General features: G+C 47.2%; 1 protein-coding gene across 1 annotated transcript in view; it reads left to right on the top strand.

The window, feature by feature from the left end:
* The first annotated feature begins 15,082 nt into the window (after window positions 1-15,082).
* Window positions 15,083-21,340, top strand: part of rai1 (retinoic acid induced 1) — a 119,537-nt gene continuing 113,279 nt past the window's right edge. The window contains exon 1 of the mRNA XM_004918074.4: window positions 15,083-15,269. The gene's annotated coding sequence lies outside the window, so the exon portion shown is untranslated. The remainder of the gene's footprint in view (window positions 15,270-21,340) is intronic.

Here is a 21,340-nt window from a genome sequence, read left to right as displayed (position 1 = left end):
AGTCTTCTGGGTTTGCAAATGGGAATGTCCTCATAATGTATAAGGACAGTAGAGTGCCTAGAACACTGTCACTCATAATGTATAAGGACAGTAGAGTACCTAGAACACTGCCACTCATAATGTATAAGGACAACAGAGTGCCTAGAACACTGCCACTCATAATGTATAAGGACAGCAGAGTTCCTAGAACACTGTCACTCATAATTTATAAGGCCAGTAGAGTACCTAGAACACTGCCACTCATAATATATAAGGACAGCAGTGTGCCTGGAACACTGCCACTCATAATGTATAAGGACAACAGAGTGCCTAGAACACTGCCACTCATAATGTATAAGGACAGCAGAGTGCCTAGAACACTGTCACTCAAAATTTATAAGGACAGTAGAGTTCCTAGAACACTGTCACTCATAATGTATAAGGATGCTAGAGTACCTAGAACACTGTCACTCATAATGTGTAAGGACAGTAAAGTGCCTAGAGTAGTCACCCATAATGAAAAAGGGCAGTCAAATGCCTAGAACACTGCCACTTATAATGCATAAGGATGCTAGAGTACCTAGAACACTGTCACTCATAGTGTATGAATGCAAAGTAGAGTGCCTAGAACAGTCACTCATAATGTATAAGGACAGTAGAGTGCATAGAACACTGTCACTCATAATGTAAAGGGGGAGTAGAGTGCCTAGAACACTGCTACTCTTAATGTATAAGGACAGCAGAGTGCCTAGAACACTGCCACTCATAGTGTATGAATGCAAAGTAGAGTGCCTAGAACAGTCACTCATAATGTATAAGGACAGTAGAGTGCATAGAACACTGTCACTCATAATGTAAAGGGGGAGTAGAGTGCCTAGAACACTGCTACTCTTAATGTATAAGGACAGCAGAGTGCCTAGAACACTGCCACTCATAATGTAAAGGGGAGTAGAGTGCCTAGAACACTGCCACTCTTAATGTATAAGGACAGTAGAGTGCCTAGAACACTGCCACTCATAATGTATAAGGAGAGTAGAGTGCCTAGATCACTATCATTTGAAATGTATAGAGAGAGAGAAGAGTGCCTAGAACAGTGTTCTGCGTGTAGGCTGTAAGGTCCCACATACGCAGGTTGCTTAAGTACTGTACACACCATCCCAATGCCCTTCTATAACACACAGAGCCGCGCTGCCCACACTCAGGAGTTTACGCCAGTTAGGGGATCACCCCAGTGAATACAGACATTAATCTGCCCACCAATCAGATAGGGCTGTGGCCCCCAGAAGTCAGTGATAATGCAAATACAAGCATTAATGGGCAGGACTGTCTCTTACCCTCCTCTCATTTCTCCTGCTGCTTTATTGTTTAGTAAGGAGGCCGCTATCCATTGCTTACCTGAAACTGTCGCATATTTCCCAGGTACCCGAGCGCAATAAAACCCCTGCCCCCGGCCAAGCATTATGGCTGCTTTATTGCTCGCCGCTCTGCAACCACAAACAAACAAATCTCAGGAAGGTTTTTATGGGCTGCTGAAACTTCAAGGCACTCTAATGATCAAATAATGGGGCCATACTCACAGCTACTGAGGCAGGAGTTTCCATAGCCGGAATAAAGACAAATGGGGGTGAATTAATACACAGGTCGGTCACGCGACCGCTGCGTCACTCGAGAGAAACCAAGATAAGTCTCTGCAAAAGCCACTAATGAATCCAATCAGTGATAATATTGGTGCAACATGAGAGCAAGGGAGACTGTGAAGTGCATTTACTGTCATACTGCATCATCATCTATATATCCGGAACAGTAACAGCAAAACATACATGTGTAATTAATATATAAAATATAATGTACTGTTGCCCTGCACTGAAAAGACTGGTGTGTTTGCTTCAGAAGCACTGCTATAGTATATAAATATCAATGGGCTGACGGGGTTCTGTCCTTATGGGTATTTAATACTAAACAATAGTTATCTGGTTGTAGGTGTAGGAGTGGCCTCATACATGGTTACATACGGTAGTACATACATGGTTACATACGGTAGTACATACATGGTTACATACGGTAGTACATACATGGTTACATACGGTAGTACATACATGGTTACATACGGTAGTACATACATGGTTACATACGGTAGTACATACATGGTTACATACGGTAGTACATACATGGTTACATACGGTACAAACTCTGGAGCAGTTAGTAGGTAACACTGGGCCTTTATAGGGTCAACTGTAGCATGTTGTTTGTTGTTTATAAGGTGTTACCCACCGGGGGCGCTATTCTTGGAGATAGACAGACAGACAAACAGACAGATAGACAGACAGACACAACACAAAGAGACAGACAGACAGACATACAGACAGACAGATAGACAGTCAGACAAACAGATAGACAGACAGACAGACACAACACAGAGAGACAGACACAACACGAAGAGACAGACACAATACAGAGAGACAGACAGACAGACAGATAGACAGACAGTCAGACAGACACAACACAGAGAGACAGACAGACAGATAGATAGACAGACAGATAGACAGACAGACACAATACAGAGAGACAGACAGATAGATAGATAGATAGATAGATAGATAGACAGACAGACACAACACAGAGAGACAGACAGACAGATAGATAGATAGATAGATAGATAGATAGATAGACAGATAGAGAGACAAACACAACACAGAGAGACAAACAGACAGACAGATAGACACAGAGAGACAGACAGACAGACACAGAGAGAACACTGGTATTAATATATAATTAGCCCGAGGCGCTTTGTCATTACTAACTTTTAACGAAACGACTAATTAAAAATGCTGAGCTAAGAAATACCCACTATTAAAGTTAATCCTTCAGTCCATTAAGGAGAGAAGGAATGTGGATCTGGAAGGCGTTCTTCCTTGGCCAAAAACACAAACAAAAACCAGCGTGGAACATTCCGGACTCAGAGTTTTTAATTAAGTTTGCGGAATGCCTGTATGGAGGTAAATACGGTTTTGTTGAGTAAACTTTCCCCGTATTCTCGGTTATAAGAAGGCACCAAAAAGATGCAGATAATCACAGTAGCAATGGCTGCCTGTATTTAGGGTGCCCTAAGCCACATGCTGAGTAGGTGGAACCAGACTTTGTTCATTGGTTGTTGGAGGGTCTGGGAAAAATATACCAGGAATTTAATGAAATAGAATGATATTGGCATGTCTAATATTCTTGTAGTTTTGGGGTCAGAAAAGCCACGGCCTGAGCCCCACGTGGCTGGCGCGTGGAAATATCCCTTTCCCTTGGCACCTACTGGGATATTTCCATAGCAGAAGTGGGGCGAGACCATTAAACAAATCCAACACTAGAACAGAGCCATGTATTCTCCTACCCTCCGTTTGGTTCTGTGTCATTAATGTGGTGCCAGGGGAGAAAGCATCATCTTATGCCCCCGGGGGGGGGGGGACTGGGCTGGAGTGAATGGGAGCAGAAGGGAGAGGGGAGAAAGCATCATCTTATGCCCCCGGGGGGGGGGACTGGGCTGGAGTGAATGTGAGCAGAAGGGAGAGGGGAGAAAGCATCATCTTATGCCCCCGGGGGGGGGGGGACTGGGCTGGAGTGAATGTGAGCAGAAGGGAGAGGGGAGAAAGCATCATCTTATGCCCCCGGGGGGGGGGACTGGGCTGGAGTGAATGTGAGCAGAAGGGAGAGGGGAGAAAGCATCATCTTATGCCCCCGGGGGGGGGGACTGGGCTGGAGTGAATGTGAGCAGAAGGGAGAGGGGAGAAAGCATCATCTTATGCCCCCGGGGGGGGGGACTGGGCTGGAGTGAATGTGAGCAGAAGGGAGAGGGGAGAAAGCATCATCTTATGCCCCCGGGGGGGGGGGACTGGGCTGGAGTGAATGTGAGCAGAAGGGAGAGGGGAGAAAGCATCATCTTATGCCCCCGGGGGGGGGGGGGGGACTGGGCTGGAGTGGATGGGAGCAGAAGGGAGAGGGGAGAAAGCATCATCTTATGCCCCCGGGGGGGGGGGACTGGGCTGGAGTGAATGGGAGCAGAAGGGAGAGGGGAGAAAGCATCATCTTATGCCCCCGGGGGGGGGACTGGGCTGGAGTGAATGGGAGCAGAAGGGAGAGGGGAGAAAGCATCATCTTATGCCCCCGGGGGGGGGGGACTGGGCTGGAGTGAATGTGAGCAGAAGGGAGAGGGGAGAAAGCATCATCTTATGCCCCCGGGGGGGGGGGGACTGGGTTGGAGTGAATGTGAGCAGAAGGGAGAGGGGAGAAAGCATCATCTTATGCCCCCGGGGGGGGGGGACTGGGCTGGAGTGAATGGGAGCAGAAGGGAGAGGGGAGAAAGCATCATCTTATGCCCCCGGGGGGGGGACTGGGCTGGAGTGAATGTGAGCAGAAGGGAGAGGGGAGAAAGCATCATCTTATGCCCCCGGGGGGGGGGGGGAATGGGCTGGAGTGAATGTGAGCAGAAGGGAGAGGGGAGAAAGCATCATCTTATGCCCCCGGGGGGGGGGGGAATGGGCTGGAGTGAATGTGAGCAGAAGGGAGAGGGGAGAAAGCATCATCTTATGCCCCCGGGGGGCACTGGGCTGGAGTGAATGGGAGCAGAAGGGAGAGGGGAGAAGAACGGAGAGATTCATTCAGCACATACACTTATTCACATGGAAGTGAAGCAGCTCAAACTGGTATAGTTTGGGCACAAAAGCATTTAGGGCCATCAGTAAGTTTGCAATATACAAACATAGGAGGTGCACCCCCCCCCCCCCCCCAGCATAATATCAGGGCTACTCTTGTTACAGACTTGGGGTAGGGGCCTGGCAGGTCAAGTTTTGCCTTGAAAAGCCAAGATAATGTCTCTCAGGATAAGTAACCAACTTTATAGAATGATGAGGGTTATTGTCCTGCAATAGCTGAAGACCTTTAGGTTGGCTCAAGAAATGTCAGAACTGTCCTGGTGTAATCCAAGATGGCACCTACTGTTACCAAAGACCACACAACCCTGGTACCCCAAATAACTCAGCCCTCCTACTTTGGACAGAATTTTCTGCTGCATAAGAGAGTTCCCTTCCTTTAAGATGGATGAGCCCTGTACCTAGGATGGATCATACCACTATATAAGATAGTTTTCCTGGTAACCAAGATGGATGAGCCCTGTACCTAGGATGGATCATACCACTGTATAAGATAGTTTTCCTAGTAACCAAGATGGCACAGCCCTGGTAACTAGGAAGGATCATACCATCATTCTATATGAGATCACCCCCCTACTACCCAAAATGGCTCAGCCTTGCTATCTCAAATGGCTCAGCCTGCTGTATAACTTGGCTCCCCTGCTACTCATGGTTGGTTGACCAATGCTACCCAAGATTCCATCAACTGCCAATCAAAATATCTTTCCCTGAGGTGATGATGATGATGACACACAGGCCCTAAAGGGGGGACCTTTGTACATGAAATCATAGTGTAGGAGGTTACAGGAAGAGTGCCCCACGCAGTAGGGCCCCTGTGTCTCAAGATGATCTCCCTGGTTGTTTGGGGTCATTTCTGCCTTAGAAACAGCACAGGCCCGTTTCCCATTCACTTCCATAGACTGCTGGGACTGGAACTAGCACAGTAACAAGCTCCTTATCCCCTGCTCATTATCAGGAGCACAGTAAACCCATTGTGGCGTCACTCTGCACTAGGTGTTAAGCTTTGCTCCTTCCTAACTGGGCCACGTTCTCGGGGGAGAATCTGGGTCTCCATCAGACACCTGACCTGACAATACAGATTTGTCTTCTTTGTCGCTGTGAAATCCCTCCGCCACGTGATAAAGAATCACCCAACACCTAGCAGCGCCGGCCCATTAAATTGCTTGATTACCGGCTCTTTGTGCGCTCGGAATATTACCAAAAATAGCATGGGGTCTTTTTTATTTAGTGCAGAACACATTTGGTGCCCTACATTTCAGCCGAATAAGAAGCAGGAGACATTAGGAGCAATCTCGGCTCTGGCACAGATTGTCAGAGGGGGCCCCCGTCTCTGGGTAGGCCTCATTTGCAATTATCAAAGCGCCGATTAGGCAGCTTTATTTGTTAAGAGTAAACCAAAGCCTTGAATAAAGCAATAAAACAGAGGAACATTAGATTCTCCTCGTACATAGTGGCTTCATTAGAGCTGTAAAAGGCCAGGCTGCAGCCGCTCGGCATTCATGGAAGGGATTGGGTAACGGGTCCTGCGCTTATATTGCTACTGTTTTACCTGAAGGCGGGGATCCCCAACCCTTTGTACCAGTGAGCCTCATTCAAATGTAAAATGAGTTGGGGAGCAACACCAGCATGACCTAATAAGGGCTGTGATTGGCCCTATGTGGACTGGCAGCCACAGAAGGCTCTGTTTGGCAGTACATCTGGTTTTTATGCAACCAAAACTTGCCCCCAAGTCAGAAATTGAAAAATAAGCAACTGCTTTGGGGCCACTGGGAGCAACATCCAAGGGGTTGGTAAGAAACGTGTTCCTCACGAGCCACTGGTTGGGGATAAGTGACTTAGGGTGAAGACACACAGAGCTTCTTAGTAGCAACTACTTTTCACAGCTACCCACGGCCAGAAAATACTGTGCCATAGACAATACTGAGAATTGCCTCTGCTAAAACACACAGAGAGACAGTTATCAGTAAATGATCAGCATTGTCTGTTTCTGAAGCTGCTACTAGTAGCTCTGTGCGTCCTCACCCTTAAGGCCCCCATACACGGGTTGATTCTAGCTGCCGATATCGGTCCCTTAGACCTATTCGGCAGCTAATCGGCCCGTGTATGGGCACTACCGATGGGCCTTCCCGACCGATATCTGGCCTGAAATCGGGCAGATTGCGATCGGGCAAGTTAGAAAATCTAGTCGGACCGACTTTTCCTATACCCGTTGTTATAATTCGATCGTTTGGCCCCAGGGAGCGGATCTGCCTGTGTATGGGGACCTTTAGGGTAAGAACCCACAGAACGAGTTAATCGCCTGTGATAGATCTCTGTTATCGCGGGCGAGTAACTGATCCGAAAAGGCTTTCCACTGGCAGCAATAATAGTCGCCAATGGAAAGCCCCTTGGCATCGCTTCTTTTTCCGCAGTCGCGCAAAGTTGCCTGCGGGAGGAAACTGCGCACAACTTCAGATTACCAAAGTGATGCCAAGGGGCTTTCCACCGGCAACTTCTATTGTATAATAATCCTTATAATTTGCAGTAGGGGGTGCATTATCTTTACAATGCAAAAGTTTAACCTTATAACGGCCATGGGATATGTGTTGTGGCTAATCCTCTTCGAGTAATGGCATCACAAAGCACCATTTATAAGGGTATATTTTACAGTTTCCTTATAGTGCATAGCAGGGGGTGCATGTATATAAAGGCACAGACAGATATAATATGAGAGTGAATGTTATACTAAGCTCTTGTTTGTTTTCCCTTTTTCTCAGTAATTTTGTTCTTACCTTGATAATCTAATTCTATTGCTTATTTACTGTCATGTTATTGAGACGTATCTGGGCAGCTTTGTGCCCTACAGGGCGTAGTGGCGGTCACTGTGACCCACCTGTCACAAGAAGCAGAACAGCGCCCGGGGCTGATGGATGTTTGGGCGCAATCCTTTGGAAGATTTCTTTCCTCCCTTTCTGTGTTGTTGTGGTATCCGGATAATTGTCTCGGAACGTTGCTGAGGGCGTCCTGCCCTGCTGGGTGACTGGAGCCATCTTACAGGAGAAATACCTGCGTTTGTTCCAAGCTTGGACGCAGCTGGAATAGGAGCACCCAATACTGAAAGCTATTAGCAGCAGGGAAATGAATCCGACTTCTGAGAAACATGAGGTAAGAGGTGAACTGAATTATCTGCTGCTCTCTGGATCCAGCCAGCGACTCTATCTGATAATGGGGGTCCACAACCAGACAAGCACGAGGGATCACTGGCCAAAATAATGACTGAGATTTCCTTATACATTTATAGCACATATTAAGGGGGTGTTATACCCACCCCTATGGCATGTACTCCTGTTAAGCTTTGTAATCATTTTGCCCTTAGTTTTGTAGTTGGGGTGTAGCCAAAGGTTCCTTTCCAAAAATGTCAACTGCCCAGGTCCCTTGCAGATCATAGAGCCATGCAGATCGGCAGCTACAGGTACTATAAGAAGAGTGAAGATAGCAGAAACAGCAGAGCAAGATAGAGACAACAGAGCAAGATGGTGGCAGCAGAACAAGATGGTCAGCTGGGCAAGGTGAAGACAGTAGGAGAGATGGAGACAGTGGGGCCAGAAGGGAAAAGAAAGAGACAACGGTGCAAGATACAGACAGTATGGTATGATGCCAGCAGCTGAAAGAGATGGTCCCAGAAGGACAAGATGGATACAGTACAACAAGGAGGCCACAGCAGAGCAAGATTAAGACAGCAGGGAAAGGTGGTGACAGAAGGACAAGATGGATACAGTACAACAAGGAGGCCACAGCAGAGCAAGATTAAGACAGCAGGGAAAGGTGGTGACAGAAGGACAAGATGGATACAGTACAACAAGGAGGCCACAGCAGAGCAAGATTAAGACAGCAGGGAAAGGTGGCCACAGAAGGACAAGATGGATACAGTACAACAAGGAGGCCACAGCAGAGCAAGATTAAGACAGCAGGGAAAGGTGGTGACAGCAGAGCAAGAAGCCCACTGTAGGGAAAGATGGGGACAACAGATTAAGAAGGAGGCAACAGAGCATGATGGCCACAGTAGGGTAAGTTGAAGACAACAGAAGGATCAGAAGGAACAGGAGTAGACCAAGATGGACATAACAGGTCAAGTGGGAGCAAGATGGCGACACTAGGGTAACATGGAGACAGTAGGGCAGTAGGGCAACAGCTAGCAAAATACCACAGAAAGAAAAGATGGAGACAGTATGGTGAGATGGCAGCAGTAGAAAGAGATGCCAACTGTAGAATGAGATGGGTACTGTAGGGCAAGGTGGCCACATAATGGAGACAGCAGGGAAAGATGGCCACAGAAGGGTATAAAGGAGACAACAGAGCAAGATGACTATAGTAATGTGAGATGGAGACAGTAGGCATGTTGGAGACAACATAGCAAGTGGTGACAGCACAGCAAGTTGGAGACAGCACATCATGCTGGGGATGATAGAGCAATATTTCCAGTGTGCAAGGTGAAGACAATAGACTAGAGGAAGAAGTCCACAGACGGACAAGATGGAGACAGTAGGTCAAGTTGGAGACAACAGATCAAGATGGAGACAGTAGAGAAAGATTTCCAGAGTAGGGCAAGATAGAGACAACAGGTCATGACGGTCCCAGTAGGGTAAGAAGGAAACAATACGAGCAAAATGGCCATAGTAAGGTGAGTTTGAGACAGTAAGGCAAGTTAGAGACAACATATCAAAATTGAGACAGTAAAGCAAAATGTTTACAGTGTGCAACATGGAGACAACAGGGCAAGAAGTCCACAATCAGACAAGATGGAGACAGTAGAGCAAGTTGGAGACAATAGATCGAGATGGAGACAGTAGAGCAAGATTTCCTCAGTGTGCAACATGGAAGCAACAGAGCAAGAAGGCCACAGTGGGACAAGATGGAGACAACAGATCAAGATAAAGACAGTACAACATGATGGTGGCACCTAAGCCGCTTGCCCACTTGCCTCCTCCTACATGTGCAGCAACACTTTTACAGTCAGGCACATTTCTTTTCTTTTTATTCAAGAAATTCCAAGAGTTGCATCTGTCTGTTTTGCCTTTGCATCTTCTCCCTGCCCCTCTTTAAATGAGCTTATTTGCTAGTTTGTTGTTGATAACTAAGTGGTTCTAATGCAAAAAGAAGCAAAACTGTTACATCTCCATCAACAGTATCCATTAGGTTACGACCCCCATCTACTACTACTCCCCCTTTATATATTCCACTTCTCTTTCCCCAAAGAGTCAGGATTTCGTTGTATTTGCTATAACCCTTAAACTACACCCCTAATCTCTACCAGAACATCTATATGTTTATCAATTGGGGAGCATGTATAATCTGCAGGCTACAATTCTCAAGGCAAAACTTGGATTTGAGCTTTAGTTCCCCTTTAAAATAAGCAGCAGAGAGCTGTATTAGCTGGAGGAAAATGAATTACCAGCCAGTTCATATATACACAGTATTTTTAATTATGTATTATAATATATTAAATAGTTAATTGATCTGAAGGATAAATAAAATAAGGCTAAACTATGAAAATATCTATTGTTTACCCTTTGTGCCATTTAAATAAACCACAGTGTGAAATCCGTGAAGCCTGCGGTTGAGCTATGGCTGTAGATTAGCTGCAAAAACGCTGGGTGAGCAGCTCCATCTAGTGGCAGCAGGTGATATTACACTGTGAATACAATAAAGCCAACCTGGTTATCACTATATAGTCTGTGGGCCAAAGGCCAAACTTAATGGTTATATCCTGGACAGTTTTATTCATACTATCGCATACCTCCTTGCATTTCCACCTGAACCCCCACCTATCTTTTCAGTAAGCCATGCCTCATTTGGGGTCCATGATTTGGCTCTAGGAAGCACTTACACACCTATATAAGTAATAACTGAGGCTTCCCCTTGCATTTTCTGTGAGTGGTAAATAAGTTGCATTAATGCACACATGATGCCCCCGGCATTAAGTGACTGGACTTTATCAGGGGTTAAATGGTGACATTTAAGTACAACAAAGTTGGCACTTAATTGGGAAATTGCCACCTCAGCTAGCCATTTTTGTACATATATAAAATGCTGAGAGGGTTGTGCTGCTGATGTACAGGGTTTCCCGGCTACCTACCCCCCCACCGGGTGATATACTGCATGCTGCCTGCATGACTGCACTTTCTGGCTGTGCTGTAAGCCTGAGCACCCATCTGTCCAACAGCCCCCTCGGCCTGTGAGTGGGTGGGCACAGCTGCTGTAGTTGAGTCTGATTGGCTCTCCTCCGTTGGCGGGGCCCCTTATCGCTGATGGGGCCCTGGTCAGGGGGAATGTGGCTCTGCAAATAAGGGTGGGAGTGTGAGATGGAAAAGCACTTTCCCAGGCTGGCTGGGTACTGATATATAAATGGTGAGAAAGGATCTTGTTATATACAGTTATTGGACTACTGCGCAGTTGGTCAGCTTTATAGGGTGTGTAAACTCAACTATATAATGTTACATAAGAGCAAATATAATTCTAAGCTACTTTAATAATAGCCTCTGGGAAGGGACTGTCTCTGTGGGATAGCAGGTATAGTAGGGAGAGATGGTGCCTATAGTAGCAGTGGGGGGATAATAGCCTCTGGGAAGGGACTGTGGCTGTGGGATAGCAGGTATAGTAGGGAGAGATGGTGCCTATAGTAGCAGTGGGATAATAGCCTCTGGGAAGGGACTGGGGCTGTGGGATAGCAGGTATAGTAGGGAGAGATGGTGCCTATAGTAGCAGTGGGGGGATAATAGCCTCTGGGAAGGGACTGGGGCTGTGGGATAGCAGGTATAGTAGGGAGAGATGGTGCCTATAGTAGCAGTGGGGGGATAATGGCCTCTGGGAAGGGACTGGGGCTGTGGGATAGCAGGTATAGTAGGGAGAGATGGTGCCTATAGTAGCAGTGGGATAATAGCCTCTGGGAAGGGACTGGGGCTGTGGGATAGCAGGTATAGTAGGGAGAGATGGTGCCTATAGTAGCAGTGGGATAATAGCCTCTGGGAAGGGACTGGGGCTGTGAGATAGCAGGTATAGTAGGGAGAGATGGTGCCTATAGTAGCAGTGGGGGGATAATAGCCTCTGGGAAGGGACTGGGGCTGTGGGATAGCAGGTATAGTAGGGAGAGATGGTGCCTAAAGTAGCAGTGGGGGGATAATAGCCTCTGGGAAGGGACTGGGGCTGTGGGATAGCAGGTATAGTAGGAGAGATGGTGCCTATAGTAACAGTGGGATAGTAGCCTCTAGTGTCTGTACTTGATAGGTCTTTTCGCCACTAGGGGCAGCCTTGGGTATGTTCTGGTGATTCTGGGCACATGGTCCGGGCTGTCTTTATATCTTGGAACGAGGCAAGAGGAATTGATATGGCATGCTGCCCACTGCAGTTTATGGAAATATGGCGTGCAACCACACAGATGCACAGAAGGCACACTGGCACAGAAGGCACAGAAGGCACACTGGCACAGAAGGCACACTGGCACAGAAGGCACACTGGCACAGAAGGCACACTGGCACATTAGGCACACTGGCACAGAAGGCACACTGGCACAGAAGGCACACTGGCACATTAGGCACACTGGCACAGAAGGCACACTGGCACAGAAGGCACACTGGCACAGAAGGCACACTGGTACTGGATTTCTATTGGATTTTCATTCACACTCCTGTTCTTCTCAGAATTCTGCATTGTGATTACATCATTGCAGTAAAGCGTGTGACCGTGCCAAGCTAATTTAAAGCCAGCATGAGGTCACCCCTGTGACATCATCACTTGACAAACGAGCACATTAGTCACCGTGAGCGCCGCCATTCCCCCCAGTGCTGCTGGAAACCCATTAGGATGAATTCTGTAAGCAGAAGGCAAAGCTATTGCTGATCTCACAGTCTTGTCACCAAGTCCCCCCCCCCCCTCGCCGGCCCATTAGGCCCCGAGCCCGCTGGCTATAGATAGAATTGTGACATCATTGCTTCATCGACTCTCCCCGGACACCTTTACAGCCATTTGCCCTCGACAGCTGGCAGGGCTACCAGGACGAGCGTAGGCACAGGGAAATATGTTTTCTATATAAATATCTAATGTGCGGGGGGGGGGGACATTTCCTATAAAAGTCACTTGCTGGGGAAGGGTCCCATTGACATCAGTGGCTAAAAATACCATTGGGATAGGGCCAACGTGCAAAGCATTATGGTTCCTGGGCCCGTTATACTACTGGGCCATTAGCCCTTTATTAGGAACTTGCCCTTGGGGGTGTAAAGCTTTTCTCCAGCCCAAACCCTGATACAGAGCTGCACTCCCCTGTATTTCCTGCTCCTGGGCTGCTCTCCTACCCATGGATAAGGCAGAACTTCATCCAGGTGGAAAGGGTTGGCATTGATCTCTGTGGTTGTAGACGAGCATCCCAGCCATTGGTGGGGGATATAGGGGTATTGCAGTCAGGGGCCCCATGGCAGAGTGGGAAGATGTCACAAAAGGGGTGGGGCTTTTGCAGGAGTTTGGGTGGGCGGGATTTGGTATAATTGGGGAGTGGCCAGGGTGATTCAGGGACATGGCTAGAGTTGCCACCTCTTGTCAATGTTCTTATTGGCCACAAGGGGGCGGGTCTGTGATGATGGTGTGGATCTGTGATGTATGTGGGGGCGGGGCATGATGCCAGTGGGTCGCATTCAAGGGGAAATAGGGAGCAAGCGGGTTAGAAAGGGAGCTGGGAAGAGGGATAGGCGGTGGGATGGGGGGGATCAGAGGTGGCACTGGGTGGAGGGCAAGTTATTACAAATTTACCGGCAACTACATTGTAATTTGTAACACTGGCCCCGTCCCTAGGCTGGTGAAATAGCGGCCAGCTGGCAACTCTAGACAAGGACATTGTGGGTAGGGGTCATTCTTTTACAGGGCCCCCATCTCAATTACAAGGCCACATGCTAGGGAGGCACAGGTTACCGGTGGGCTATTAAGTGGGGCCACCGGGCTGAGTATGATGGGCCCCATGATTACTTTGGCAGCCGTGTAGAGTAAGTAGAGCTCTATCAATCTGCTTTTATACTCCCCCTAGAGATCTGTGCAATGGAACTGCCTCCTGCCCCCCAACCTGACTTCTCTGTTGGACTGTTCCTTACCTGACAATGGGGAAGAGAGCAGCCCAGGAGCAGGAAGTATGTAGAATCGGAGCTGTGCATTTGTGCATTAACCCACAGCAACCAAAAAACCTTGACTTTCTGAATCAGATCAGTTGTGATCAAATGACCAAATAATTGGGGAGCCAAAAAGCCCTGATCCAGCCAGAAAGCAGGCAGTAGCACAGGGTCTCCTCTGGGTGGCAGCAAAGCGCAGGCAGAAGCGACTTCATAGCTTCTATAGAATGAATATTATCCTTATTATTTATACATGACAGGCAATGCCCAAATGGAGCTTCTCCTTTCACTATCTTTAGTTATTTAACCTTGGGAGGAAACCCACACAACAGGGGGAAAGTACACAAACCCCTTGCCAGTGTGGCCTTGGCTGGATCTGAACCCAGGGCCCCAGCACGGAAAGGTCACAGCTACTAACAGTATAACTATAAAGGAAAGGGTTAAGGGCAACTAATACAGCAAACCCCTCCCCAAAAGTAGTTCCTGTAGCTTCAGAGGTGTAACCCACCAACCCAAAAGAGGCGGGGCTTACTGGAAAGTGGCTATGGGTTTAAATGGGTAGCTGGTAATATTCTCCCAGCCAACATTCCCCAGGCAGCCATTCCCAAGCCAATCAGATCTCTCCAATGCTGGTGTTTCTCCCTGGGACAGTTTAGAAACCAAGGGACACCAGCAACAGGGTTAGGTGGGGTCTGTGTTCACTTCTAAAAATAAGGTTCCATTGGTTTCTATGAGACAAGACACACTGACCATAGACAGTAGCACAGACTGCCCTCTATCATTGCTGGTTTCAGGGTAGGGCATGTGGGAACATGTGTAATTGTATAACACACACTATTTGACTATATATAATGAACATATAAATTCCCAGAATGCCTCCGACAGGGAAAGGCCCATGTCTCTGCGGGGTAAAACCAGAAGCTATTATTATCCTGCCTAAAATAGCGCCGTGTGGTTTGGCCCAAAAACGTCAGCGACTCGGAGGGTAAAATCCATCAAGTCGTGCTCTGAGGCTGAGGTCCGGTTTTTGGGAGACTGGCCCAGTTTCTGGGTTTGGCCCAATTAGCTGCGTGTAAGGGGGGGGGGTATCCTTCCAGGTGTGAGTGGATTTATTCCTTCTGGACTCCCCCCCATCCTATCATTGCAGGGTTCCATATAGTCTGCTTGCTGCAGGGGTTAAACCAGCGCTGGGAGGAGGAAATGATCCCTTAGGTGTCCATTGACTCGGATCCACCACTAGGGGGCGCTCCCGGCCTTGCCGTCATCCCTTGCCCTCCCTCCATATACAGCAGGGCAGCCTCCTCTGGAAGTCTTTGTACCGATAGCGAGCAGGGAAGCGGGCACAGCTCACCTGGCAGCCTGGCATTGCCCTGTCTTCAGCCGGATTAGGGGGGACCCCCCTGCATATGGCCTGTGCCTGCCTGTCCCCACAAGGAGCCGACACAGAGGAGCTGGCAGCTGGAGAGAGGTAGGGGGGATTTACCCGTTCTACCAACTAATCATGTGCCCACCAGTAGGGACCCCTTAATCTTCTTATTCCTGGCACCCCTGCTAGCTGCTGGGCTGAGTGGGTGCAAGCTGCCACTTAGTGTCTAAGCTACTGAACTAAAGGGGGGTGCAAAGTGGCATTTAACCTCTTAGCTGCTAGGCTTGAGAGGGGGTGCAAGGTGGCTTTAAACCTCTTAACTGCTGGGCTTGAGGGGGGGGGCAAGTTGGCACTTATCTTCTTATGATAGAGGCAGTACCCAGGTGGTGTTTAACCCCTTAGCTGCTTGGCGTGAAGGGGTGCAAGTTGACAGTTAGTTTAACTGCTGAACTAGGGGCGGTGCCCAGGTGGCATTTAACCCCTTAGCTGCTCGGCTGAAGGGGGTGCCAGGTGACACTTAATGTCCTTGCTGCTGGGCTGAAGTGGGTGCAAGGTGACAATATTAGGCCTGCAATGTATATATATATATATTTTGTTTCTCATTTTTAACCTAATGTACTGATTGCTTCCACTGTCGCCGTGATATCATTGCAAACACTTGAGAAATCATTGTTGTGCCGACTTGGCACCAGGCAAGAATTGCATCATCATGTGCCAGCCCCTTGGCATCAGTGGCGCTCTCGGTGGGGTTATAACGGTGCAATGGTGTGAAATAATAACAATAACAGTTCCCTGTTCACCAGCTGGAGGTTACAGAGTCAGAGCTGGCAGTGAGGACTGACTACCTAAACTGCATTCAGTTAATGAAATACTTCTATGCGGTTGGTCACAAAGCTTTCCTTGGGTAGAGGGCACCTATGATATATATATATATATGTGTATATATATATATGCACACTTGTAGGCACTGAGGGCCTGTTGGGAGATTTTTGTGTAGATCCCTTATATAGCAGTGGGCATAATGCCATCCTGTTTGGTGGCCTTATAGACCAGCTACTATTATGTAACATAGTAACATAGTAAGTTGGGTTGAAAAAAGACATACGTCCATCACGTTCAACCATAATGACTATATATGTGCTCTAATGGGTGTGTGAGGCACAATTTTACTCCATCTGAGCATCTGAGGGGTCAGTGTAACTGAGGGTCTTGGCCTCAGACCGTATTTCATATGAATCAAGGCATGGGTGGGAGAGTGGCCCCAGTGAGATGCCACCTGTATACATGCATGGTAAGGCAAGAGTAGGAAGGGGGCGTAACTGTGGGTTAGTGTGTATGTATGGGGCCACTGGTTGCACAGCAGCGCTTTCTATATGAATACCAGGGCCCCATATAGATTGGGGAGCACAATAAAGTGGTACATGCTGCTGGTATCTACCGTATAGATGGGGTTTTGCTTTCACTGATTCAGTTATAACATGTGACACATTCAGACAGAATAGGAGTGACCCTTGTTAGGCAACTTCAGTGTCTATGGGGCTCCATTTTGAGTGCTTTGGGGCACAGCGCCCAAAACACTGATTGCTCTGACAGATTGTCAAGTATGTTATCTGTATATAGGGTTGTTTGTGCTTGAATGGCAGTGCCACCGGTAGAGCTATTCAGCTGTTCGGCTGGAAGAATCCAACAATACCAGTATATTTCCTTATTACAAACATGCCCAATGGCAAGAAACCATGTCAAAATGCATGTGACTGGGTACTAGGAGTTCCCTGTCCCAGTCCCGCAGGGCCCTGGGCCCGTACCACTGCTGCCCAATACTTGCCTCAGTCATTTTGCCCTGCTGTACCACACGGGAAGTGGGGGCAGGTATCAGGTGTTCTGATCACTGTGGGCAGGGAAGACTAGAGGCCATGTTCTCCGGTGGGCCCAGGTACTAAAGTTAAAGGTATCCGCCTGTCACTTGGCACACAGGGTAAATTTTAAGCCCACAAACCATCAAAAGTGAATTTTAGGGCTGATACCATTGCAGATAATGGCATTAGGTGGGCATTAAAGTGATACAGGTATGGGATCCCTTATCTGGAAACCCTGTTAACCAGAAAGCTCCAAATTCCGGAAAGCCCATGTCCCATAGGCTCCATTTTAATCAAATAATTCAGAATTTTAAAATTGATTTCTTCTTTCTCTGTAATAATAAAACAGTACCTGTACTTGATCCCAACTAAGATATAATTACCCCTTATTGGGGCAGAACAGCCCTATTGGGTTTATTTAATGGTTAAATGATTCCCTTTTCTCTGTAATAATAAAACAGTACCTGTACTTGATCCCAACTAAGATATAATTACCCCTTATTGGGGGCAGAACAGCCCTATTGGGTTTATTTAATGGTTAAATGATTCCCTTTTCTCTGTAATAATAAAACAGTACCTGTACTTGATCCCAACTAAGATATAATTACCCCTTATTGGGGGCAGAACAGCCCTATTGGGTTTATTTAATGGTTAAATGATTCCCTTTTCTCTGTAATAATAAAACAGTACCTGTACTTGATCCCAACTAAGATATAATTACCCCTTATTGGGGGCAGAACAATCCTATTGGGTTTATTTAATGGTTAAATGATTCCCTTTTCTCTGTAATAATAAAACAGTACCTTGTAATTGATCCCAACTAAGATATAAATAATCCTTATTGGATGCAAAACAACCCTATGGGGTTTAATTAATGTTTTATTGATTTTTTAGTAGACTTAAGGTATGGAGATCCGAATTACGGAAAGACCCCTTATCCGGAATACCCTTGGTCCCGAGCATTCTGGATAACGGGTCCTATACCCGAACTGACAAGTTAAAAATTTTGGCACCAATTTCATGTTCTAAATATAGACCACTTCTACCCTCTCACAGTTCCCCCCGTGGCTTTTTCTCACTAATGATGTAGGAGGACCGGGGGCAAAAACCTTAGAGGGTCTCATGTAACAGTGTGTGTTAGCGGATAGGCCTAGTAGTAATTAAGGCCAGCTTTCTTCAGCTGAGGTGAGGCCTGGCCTAAACTACAATGCTGCACTTGAGGCCTGAGTGAAACCAAGATGGAGGACGTGTGAATTGGATCCCATCCAGGAAGTGCTAGTGACAGGCTTTTCCCAGAATCCTTCAGGCATGCAATCCTTCGCTGTTTGAATTGAGCAGTTGTCATTTGGCGATAGACTCCGAGCCGTTGGGTCCCAGGAGTAGGAGAGAAAGGCTCAGATAAAAGAACTAGACGTGTTTTATTATTCCCCAGAGGCACACAAAGGAAATCTATACAGGAATCTCACAGTAACTCTGAGCAGGGACTTCGTAACTGCGGCGGCATTAATTGGGTGGGCCGCGCACCTCTGCACAAATTAAAGTGCCTTTTCCATTTTCTTTTTCATCATGAGCGTGTGGGAAACTCATTGTAAGGGGAAACGCCACACCGCAGGCTTTGTCACTGCCATTCAGTAAAAAAAAAATCTGTGATAATACTTTGACAAACTCCATCTTGTTTACTAGCGCCAAGTTAATCACGTGACTTGTTTATCTATAACCCTCTTTGTCAAACTTGCCAGCATTCGTTAGAAAAAAAAAGACTGGGCAGGTGCCCTGGTGCAGTAACACTAGCAACCAATTAGTGTTTTTCAGACTGGTAAAAGTCAATAATTGGTTGCTATAGGTTACTGTGCTAGGGCAAATTTTTATAGTGCTGTCAAATGATAGGAGGGCTGTGGAGCTGGGGATATGTTGGGGTGTAACTGGGCATTGTCGGGGCATAACAGGGCTTTATGGTGCATAGTTCCTTCTTAACCCAGTCTGACTGCCCCTATGTATTTTTCCACTATGTGATGCTGATGTAAGGATGCTGTTGCCCCCTTACTGGCGGATGGGGGTGGGGCACAAAAGAGGCGGGCAATGATGTAAAAGAGGTGGGGCAGTAATGCAAAAGGGGCAGAGCTATGATGCACGGGCCAATGGGGGACGAGTTATGTAGTGGATTGGGGGCAGGGCAGTATTTATAATATGGAACCCTTGGGGGTGGCCTTTTGGTGCCTATAATTTCTTTTCTTTTCTTTTTTTTTTTTTTAAAAATGACCCCATAGGAAATCTGGCAACAAAGCTGGGGGGTTTGGGGGTAGTGGGTCTCGGGCTCTACAGAAGTGACGTTGTTTGTGATGTCACACGTATGACGAAGGGGGGTATTTAGGTTTGGTGCCTAGGTGCAGCACTGGCAACTACATTGCTGGTAAATTTGTAACATCGCCCTTGGCCTTGGCAGGTGTTTTACCGGCTAGGCCAGTAACATACCAGTCGGGTAGCAACCATAATCTCAGATCAACATGCCTCCATCCGCCACTTAGCTGATCACTGCCCTCTGCTGCTCACTCCCTCCCAAACCATCTCAGCCTGTCCAAATGTACCCCCAGTTGTGCCCCAGGGCACTTGCCTCTACTGCCTACCCCTACTTCCAGCTCTGGAAGCGAGACTTGGCTTTTACTACAAGTGTCTGATGTTGGGTCAGAACCATATGATTCCAAAAGAATTCAGGAGAGTTGACATGTCTGATGTTCAAATCACATTGGTCGCTCAGTAGCCTCTAATCTCTGGGTATCCGAGGGTGGACGCGGCTCCCCTAGCTGCGCCTGTTTCTGCTTACACCGTTTCGGTGTGGGAAACAGCAGCGCATGTTAAGGAAACAGGCCCAGACTTTTTTTTCGTGGAGATGATTTATGAGGAAGAATTTCTTTTACCAGAAAAACCCATTTTGTTTCTGCGTGGGGGATGAGAAATTAAGCTGCGAATGTGTAAGTAAATAAGATTCAGCAATTTGAAATCCTGGATTTTGCTGGAATTATTGTGCGCCTGAGATATTCACACGTCTGCGCACACCGCACCACTCCATTAATTTTCAGGCTTTGCTTCCCAGCCTGGTTGGCTTTGAACTCTGTTCCCAGAGAGATGCTGGATGTTCTCTTCTTATTGGCTTCGCAAAACAAAGGGCCGGCAAATCACATGACTTGCCTGGGCTGTTGGCAAAGCTGCAGTTGATTCCGACTTCAGTCTGTCTGTCTTCACATGTGGAATAGAGAGTATCTCCTATTTGTGCAAAAAATGTATTCTCTGTTCCAGAATAGATAAATCATGTAGAACTGCAGTTGCTTCTGGTCTACAGCTCCCATGATCCCTAGCCAACCACAGAGCAGCTTTATGTTCAGTGAGCTGTGTCACGTGACTTTATATCTGCAACTTCAACTCCCAGCACCCCTGGGTTTGCGGTGCACATATTACAAGCCTTGAGAGGCACTGGGTTTAATAGTGCTACTAGTACTGATGGTGAATAGATCCACAAAGTGCCACAAGGAGTAGCTAGAGTCAACAAAGTGCCACTGGGACTGATAGTAAAGTAATTAAATACACTGATAGTAAAGTAATTAAATACACTGAGTGGCACTGGGACTGACAGTTCAAATAATACACCGAGTGGCACTGGGACTTACAGTACAAGTAATACACTGAGTGGCACTGGGACTTACAGTACAAGTAATACTCTGAGTGGCACTGGTACTGACTGTACAAGTGATACACTGAGTGGCACTGGGACTTACAGTACAAGTAATACTCTGAGTGGCACTGGGACTTACAGTACAAGTAATACTCTGAGTGGCACTGGGACTTACAGTACAAGTAATACTCTGAGTGGCACTGGTACTGACTGTACAAGTGATACACTGAGTGGCACTGGGACTTACAGTACAAGTAATACTCTGAGTGGCACTGGTACTGACAGTACAAGTGATACACTGAGTGGCACTGGGCTTTATAGTGATTAAATCCACTGCATGGCACAGGGGCTCATAGTAATTAAATCATACTAAGTGGCACTGGGAGTGAAAATAATTAAAGCCACTGAGTACCACTGAGACTGATTGTAATTAAATCTGCTGAGTGGCACTGGGACGTATAGTAATTGAAGCCACTGAGTAGGTGCTGATAGTAATTACATCAAATGAGTGGCACTGGGACTGATTGAAACTACATCCACCGAGTGGCACTGGGACTAAGTGTAATTAAAGCTAATGAGTGGCACTGGGACTGATAGTAACTACATCCACCGAGTGGCACTGGGACTAAGTATGATTAAAGCTAATGAGT

This window comes from Xenopus tropicalis, chromosome 9, assembly GCF_000004195.4.
Source record: "Xenopus tropicalis strain Nigerian chromosome 9, UCB_Xtro_10.0, whole genome shotgun sequence".
Lineage (NCBI taxonomy): Eukaryota > Metazoa > Chordata > Amphibia > Anura > Pipidae > Xenopus > Xenopus tropicalis.
The sequence above is the reverse complement of the archived record's forward strand: the minus strand, read 5'-3'. Positions and strand labels throughout refer to the sequence as shown.